The sequence below is a fragment of the Cibotium barometz genome, chromosome 14, assembly GCF_041138505.1.
Source record: "Cibotium barometz isolate CiBa-2024 chromosome 14, ASM4113850v1, whole genome shotgun sequence".
Taxonomy (NCBI): domain Eukaryota; kingdom Viridiplantae; phylum Streptophyta; class Polypodiopsida; order Cyatheales; family Cibotiaceae; genus Cibotium; species Cibotium barometz.
The window spans coordinates 53,887,545-53,895,497 of NC_141059.1; the positions used below are offsets into that span (position 1 = coordinate 53,887,545).

The 7,953-nt window shown below is 37.8% G+C and overlaps 1 long non-coding RNA gene and 1 pseudogene across 1 annotated transcript; one reads left to right on the plus strand and one right to left on the minus strand.

Moving 5' to 3' along the window:
• The first annotated feature begins 341 nt into the window (after nucleotides 1–341).
• On the plus strand, nucleotides 342–956 carry LOC147632194 (uncharacterized). The gene is made up of 3 exons (XR_015267428.1): nucleotides 342–467; nucleotides 593–698; nucleotides 773–956. It is a non-coding gene; the product is annotated as an uncharacterized LOC147632194 (long non-coding RNA).
• Nucleotides 957–6,047: 5,091 nt separating this feature from the next.
• Nucleotides 6,048–6,714, minus strand: LOC147632195 (uncharacterized; annotated as a pseudogene).
• Nucleotides 6,715–7,953: the final 1,239 nt, after the last annotated feature.

A 7,953-nucleotide genomic window follows, 5' to 3' on the forward strand; every position in this document is an offset into this window, starting at 1 on the left:
CAATGGAAGGTGGGGGCATAGATAACAATGAAGGGCATGAGCCAGATTCTCAACCAAAACTTAACCGGCATTTTGGAGAGAAAATATCATTGGGGCTTATGAATGATGTTTTGGGTCAATTTAATGTGACTCAAGGCTCGAAGCCTCCTTTGGTTCCTTTGCGTCGCTTGGCTGCTATAGATGCAATTAGAGTAGGACTTAGTGATGCTTCATGGCTTGTTTCCTTGTTTGATAGGGTTGCGTACATGTAGAACATGGGCTCTTTTGTTGTGTCTCTGAAGGGCCGGCATGGTGAGACAAAATCGGTCACTCAATAGATGATTGATGGCTAGGATCCCATTTGGCAAAGGCTTAATGAAGTGTTTGAGAGTCAACTCACGGAAGAGTGGGCGGATTTGCGAGGCAAGATCTTCTTTTTTGGGATGGCAATCACCAATTGAAGACATTGACAAAAAGGATAGAGGAAGGTAAACATTTTGGCATACATTTTCATAATTTAGGTTTCTTTGTTTTCACTTATATTGCATGCTTGGTTGTTTCTTAATTCTATGTTTCTATATTTGTTCATGAATTTATTTTGGTTTTTTTAAAGTATACTCTGAACATGAAGAGTATCACGTGCAAGTGCGATGTCAATTTATTGAGGTTGAGAAGAAAAAGGAGGGCAAGCTTATGGTTTCCCTTGACACAACTAATGCGTAAGTTTATATTTGGTATAATTGTTTGTGAGAAGTTGAGTTTTCTTACACATGCATACATTTTAAATGCTCAGAATCTCAACACCAAACTTGGGACAAGAGATATTTATGTTCCAAAAGTTTTGAATGGCTAACAAGGCAAGCATAATGGAGAGGTTGACCATAGAGCAGCACTCATGGATGGAGACTAAAATAAATTTTGGGTCTCGTATAGCCCAAAACATTGCGCCTTGGTATTACACTCCTTGATTATTAATATCACACCTTGTTTGGAAGGTACTCAATCTTTGATGTGATTTGTGCTTATGCTTAATTGCTTCTCTCAGTAAATCTCATTTGGCATTTTGTGTACATGGTTTTGATTTGCATTTAGGGTATTAAATGGGAACAGTTCCTTGAGGATGAGGAGAGTAAGCTTATAGGTCAAGTCTGGCCAAGTAATGGTTATGTAGATCAAGCTACTCACTATGCACCTATACATAGTGGGGCCCTGCAAAATCTCACATGTATCTACATAAAGCTTTGTGTTCTGCTCCAATAACAGTGAAATAGATGTATTTAGCAATTTATCTACTGCCTTTTAGATATAATAAATGAAACAAGATCAAACAACCATGTTTTAATTCTCTAACTCTGCATAAAAGTGTTTCATAACCAGTGTCTAGGACACAGGTTTTCAGTCCACCTTATTATGCTTTCACCCCTCTATAACCAAGAAATATCGCAACTCACCTGAATTCTTCATCTCAAACTTTGGCTTCAAAAGCATCCTGATATCATGTATGTTAACATCACTATCACCAGTGATAATCAAGTCATCCACATAAGTGACTAATAGTATGATCCCTATATCTGTCTTTTTCACATAAAGTGTGTAGAGTAGGTTTAGGAAAATGGATGCTTGCCTATGGAGGATGGAATGGATCCATGGTGTGTGGTTGAGGGGGATGAGAGAACAAAGAAAGATAGATAATGCTCCCAAAATCACACCCAAACACACACAAATATGCTCCTACACTCATAAGGAGTGTTCACACATAGTTACACACTATGGCTACATATTTTCCCATTAACATTGGAGCCTATACAATGGTAAATAGAAAGAGAACATGTGTTCTCTCTAATACTCCCCTACAATAGATGTTCTAATGTCTAGGGATTGATACAATGATAGATACACAGATATTCTATCAAGTGATACATATCTGAATATATTAGAGATCTAATACCCATAGGTTTGTCAATCCAAGAGGTCATTGGTAACAAGAGTAGCCTTGGCCTCTTCTGGTGAGGCGTCCACTTCATCATCTTCTTCTTGATTATCTTTAACAATCAAAGCTTTGGTCTTTTGCTTCAATTTTTTTTTTCTTCCTTATGATTCTTCTTACCACAGATTCCACATCTATTATTGGTTTTTTTTTTTGTGAAGTCCTTGGAGAAATTCCTGGTGTTAGTGTAGCCCTTTTGTTTCTGCTTTGTGAAAGAAGCCCCCCTTTATTGTGTAGTTGGAGTTGGAACTTCTTTTCTTGATTTTTCTTTCCTTCTCTAAGAGAGAAGCTTTAATGTCCACCAATTTTGATGTTGGTACATATATAAGAGTGGTAACAATGTTACCATACTCTTCATCTGGAAGACTTCTGAGTAAGATTGGAATTGTGATGTCTTCATCTATGGTAGCTTTGATACTTGCCAATTGTGTTAGAATGCTTTTCATTGAGTTCAAATGTAAGGAGAGAGAGTCCCGTGGTTTCATTTTTAGCTCAAAAAAATTTATTAGCAAGCTAAACTTGGAGCACTTTCTTCCTTGTGCACCAAACATAGTTTCAAGATGTATCCAAGCCTCATGTGATGTATCACACCCATCAATATGATGGATGAATATGATGGATGTATCACATCCATCAATATGATGGATGAATGAGTCACTTTATCCCAAGGCTATGATAGCAAGGGCCTTCTCGTCTCTGGCTAGATAAGAAACTTCTCCTTCCCATGTTGTTGACTTTTTCTCTTTTCCATTTATCACATTTCATATCCCTTTTCTTATAAGGGTGAATTTGACCTTCGTCTACTAGGTGTGAAAACCTTGTCCTTCAAATTTATCAACTTTTTCTTGAGAAGCCATGATTTATGATGAGGATAGGTCTTACTTTTACTTTGAAGCTCAAAATTATTGTCTAAATCCTTTACATAGTTTGTGATCACAAAACACTTAATGCCTTTTTCCCTTTTGATTGAAAACTTTGTAAAGGATGCTCACAAGATAATTTAAGGGAGTCTTAGCTAGTGATAGCCAGTATCTATCTCGTTCAAATGAAAGATAAACTTAAAATATTAAAGATAATAATCTTTTTAGCCCAAAATTAATGCATGAAATGCCCCTCTAAAGAAATGAAAGAAAATTCCCAAATCAAGGCATATTCCCCAATAATATTGGTTGCCCCGTAGTGAGTCTTGTTAAGGCTTTTAATTCTCTTTCCTTTTAATTTTTTTGGTTGTTTTTTTTGCTTGTTTTTTACTCTTTTCTCTTTAAAATAATAATAATACAAATATAACCTTATCTTTCTTTTTCTTGTAGAGATACGAGAGCGCGGACGAACTGGGCCACACACGTTTCCGCAGTGCCTAGGTTTTGGGTTGATGTTTGTGGGTGATGGACATAATAACTTTGTGAGCTTCTAATTTAGAGATTTTTGCAAGAAATTTATAGCGTTTTGAATTTGGGGCTCAAATTTACATTTCTTACCTATACAATGCATTTATTTCCCATATAAACAACCATTAAATGTGAGTAAATGGACATTATTGAGAGATAACTTACTTACCATGCCTTTGGAAGTTACATCCAAGGTATATTTTTGAATGGAAAAATAAACAACCATCTAATGTCACATGTTAGTAAACCATGCTAGTTAGCATAATCTAGTTATTAGCACATGCTAGTTATTAGACCATGCTTGTTATTATTAGACCATTCTAGTTATCATCACCTAGCTATTAGACCATTCTAGTTATCATCACCTAGCTATTAGACCATGCTAGTTTTCAAATGTGACGCTACTTTGTAGTGCTATTTATCTAAGGAAGCTTTAGTTATGAGATGAAGAACTAACTAACAAAAGGAGTTATTACTTTTAAAAAAATATTTACTTTGGAAACCATAGATATCTCAAAACGATCAATATCTTACTCCACAAAACAAGGAGCCCAAAAAAAATGTCTCTAGTTGCAATATTTTTAATAAAAAACAACACATAGTGTGCGCAATCAAAATGCCCACATGACTACTCATCATCGTCATTTAGGAGATGGACCACAAACCTCATTTTGAAGGCACTCACTAAAAGCATAGAAATTAACCTCTAACAACAAACAATGGCACATCTCCTAGATGCTCTCAATCCACCACATCTAGCCAAAACATCAATAACATAATCCTTCTCGTATGTGAATATCACCAACAACTAACTATAGCCAATGAAAAAGGTAATCAATGAAACCACACACATTTTTGTACTTTTGTGTAAACTCACTACTAATAGAGTGTTTTAAAAAAAGTAGAAAATAACTCACACACATTTTTGTAGTTAGTGTAATTACCAGAAAAAGCATTGGAGCACTCAGCCCCTCCTCTAACTAGTACCCCATCCACTCGGGTGAAATCATTGTTGATGCGTACATGAGCCTATGTGATATAACTCCTAGCTGCTGGGAACAAGAGATGAGAAACCTCCTCACCCACCTCTCTGTCATAGGGGGGCACACGCATGTTCTTATGATAGAACAAGCCAATCATGAGATCGGTGACCTGCGCAAACAAATCTATTATAAAAATATTATAAGGCACAAAATTATTAATAAATTATCAGTGTTCTACTGCACACACCTGCTCTCCTGTGTGTGGATGTAAGTAGCCACCATCACACACAAGCATCCATGAACAATGAAGCTATAGTCGAGATTTCCCTGCATACTTCAATATCTTGCTCAGGTCCTGGGCAAGAAAGAAAGAGTAACAAGGAATCCCTCATCTACAAGGTTTTTGTCTACAATCTCCATGAATCCCCTCACCAATGGTGTGGCCAATACATTCCACTCTCTAATGTCAAGAAGTACTCCCTCTAATGTTTAGCAGGAAAATTGTAAGTGCAAGATGAAATGAAATTAAAATATACAATATGTGTTCTAACAATTTGTCTACCTAGTGAGGCAACATGCACTCCATGCACTAGCATGGATGTAGGAAAATCGACAAATACAAGTTGAGCCACTGTATTAGAGGATACTTCATGGTGGTGGTACGCGTGGTGATACAAGGTAGAGTGTGAGGTCTTAAACCACTCCTTAATACTACATAAATGTAAAGACATATTAGCTAAGCTAACTTTAGAAGAAAGCTTGGCTTCAAATCCACTATATAATAAGATGTTTAATGTAATTACTCTACCTATCTCATGCAAAGTCATCAATGGTCGCCACATCCACCAAAAGGGCATCCACAAAAGTTGTCTATTGGTCCCCTTTCCATTGCCACACAAATTTACATAGAGTTACACAAAATACAAATAGAAGTCTTTTAAAGTAACATGTTCATTTCAAATTCACAAATTAGCACATCATTAAATTCTTGTACCTATAGTATGCATACGGTTGGGCATCTTTCTAAAGCCGGACGATCCATGATGGACTTGGAGACCATAGACCTACTCGTAGTGGTAGTAGGTACATATTTTTTCCCCCCTCTTGCGAATCAAAAGGGATGGCTCACTCTCATCCCCATCCTCATCCTCTATAACCACCCTATGTATTTGGTTAGATGGCTCCTCACCATGGATCTTCTCTTTCCCTTTGTTGGTTTTCTTTAAAGTCTTTTTCCCAACTACTTGTATCACCTCCTCTGTGGGGGTGGAGATGTGATGCTCACATTCAAAACCTTTTTGGGATTTTCTTGAAGAAAGCCTTCATGCAGATAAATAAAACAAATCAATGACCAAAACCCTTAACGCTTGCAACTATCTTAATTTTAAGAGTGTAAAGTAGGTTTGAGTTTATTGATGCTCTTTCTTAGGGATAACTCCAAGGGGGTAGTCAATCCACCAAGGACAACGGGTGCATTTCCATGCAATAATACCCCTCTCCACCAAGGTAGTTGAGAACATAGTGTTATCATCATGTGGATCTAGCCACTCTGCGATCTCCGAGAGGGCATATCTAAAATGGATTTGTGCTCTGTGCAATCCAAGAGCCATCTATAAAAGAGATCTCATCATGTTTTTTCAACCATAGATTTTAGATGAAATAAGAGGCAAACTAACATATACTTAAATGGCTAGAGAATGAAATGTAACACTACCTGTATACAAGCCTCTTGCTTGAGAATGGCAACTCAGGCATATTAACCCCATCAAAAGCACTCTTCATGTTGCCTAACATGTGAGAGTATGCATTTATCACATGAATTTTGCATTGGGATTTCAAATATCCCTAAAAACTCTTAGGCATTTGAGGCCCTTCCACCTAAAACTTGGCAATTTGAATGCACGCCTCATTAAACATATGTAGCCAATATGCTTCATACCTCATGTAAGATCTTAATTTCTTATAATCCCCAAAGTGTTCCCCTTTTGGATCTTTGATCTTTGTCAAAGTCATCACATGCAATATTTCTTTTTGCCTACATACACTTCAAACAAAACATTCAAGATTGAAAAAACTAGATGTCATTTTTTCAATATTGACATAAAGTTTGAGATTCAATATCAAGAGAGAACCATGAACAAATTAAAACAATGAACATGAGATTTTTAAGGACAGTGACATACCTCTCTGTAGTTGTCTTGGCGGAGCACAAGCTATATAGCTTGTCTCTTGTTATGCCAACCATGGTTTTGTCACTCCAATCTCTGTTAAAGAGCATAGAAAAGAACTCCTCCCAATTTCCAAGATTTGCAATGCATAGGTATTTATAACCTCTATCTCAAAATTTCTCCTCCTCGCGTTTTATGGACTTATCCATCTTCCTCTTCAACTCCTCACCTTCTCAAGTAAGCGTAACCCTCTTCCTACAATCATTCAATCACCAATTCAAATTGTTCTAGTAAGTTATTTTATCAATGAGCATTAGGTAAAACATACATTCCAAAACAATCTTAAATAACAAGTCCTAGGAACTAATATCTGCTCTGATGCCAATTGTAAGGTCCCCCTTGAAAAGATGCAAGGGAGAAGAGAGCTTGAGCTCTTACAAGCACACACACACTCACAAAACCCTAAAAGAGAGCACACACACACTCACAAAACCCTAAAAGAGAGCACACACAAGGTGAGAGGCTGAAAATCTTCTTCTTCTCCACACAACACTCAACACACCATATACAAAGATAAGAGTACACACAATATGAAAAGCTCCTCAACCAAATACATACTAGGGTACTCTATAGTGTGAACCCAACTAAATGAGTTGGCACTATAACTATGCCAGTCTCTAGAATGGCTATCACACAGCTTGTCATCCCACTGGCCGCATATCACCCATGATCTCACCAACCATGCCAGTGGTGTAAGTGTGGGGCCTATCCCCCAGGCGGGTCATCAGTGTCCACCGCCTCACTAGATGAGCTCGATATCTCAACACTCCCCCCCTCGAGCTCAACTCCATCTCATGTACACCAAGCGAAGTCGTGAATATGCGAAGCTTCTCTGTACCCAATGCTTTGGTGAAGATGTTAGTGACCTGATCCTGTGTGTGCTAACATAAACAAGATCAACATCTCCTACTACTAAAACCTTCTCTGTGATAAAATGGTAGTGGACCTCTATATGCTTTGTGCGAGCATGAAAAACTAGGTTCCTGGCCAACTGTATACTGCTAATGTTGTCACAGAAAATGACAACTTGTCTATCAATTGATAGACCCAAATCTGCAAGTAGCTTTCTCAACCAAGCTACCTCACATGCTACCGAGGTGCTGCCATAGCAGCACCTCGGTACATAGCAGCACCTCAGTACTCGGCCTCTCTAGTACTAGATAGAGCAACCGTAGGCTACTTCTTACTACTCCAAGTCACAGCAGCACTCCCCAAGGAAAATATGAAGCCACTAGTAGATCTTCTATCTGAGATACTACCAGCCCCAATCAGCATCTGTGTACCCATGTACTCATATCTCTGTCCTAGTTTCATAAAATAGTCCACAATGCAAAGTAGACCTCACATACCTCAGTTGCGTCTCAATGCATCCAAATGCGGCTTCTGAG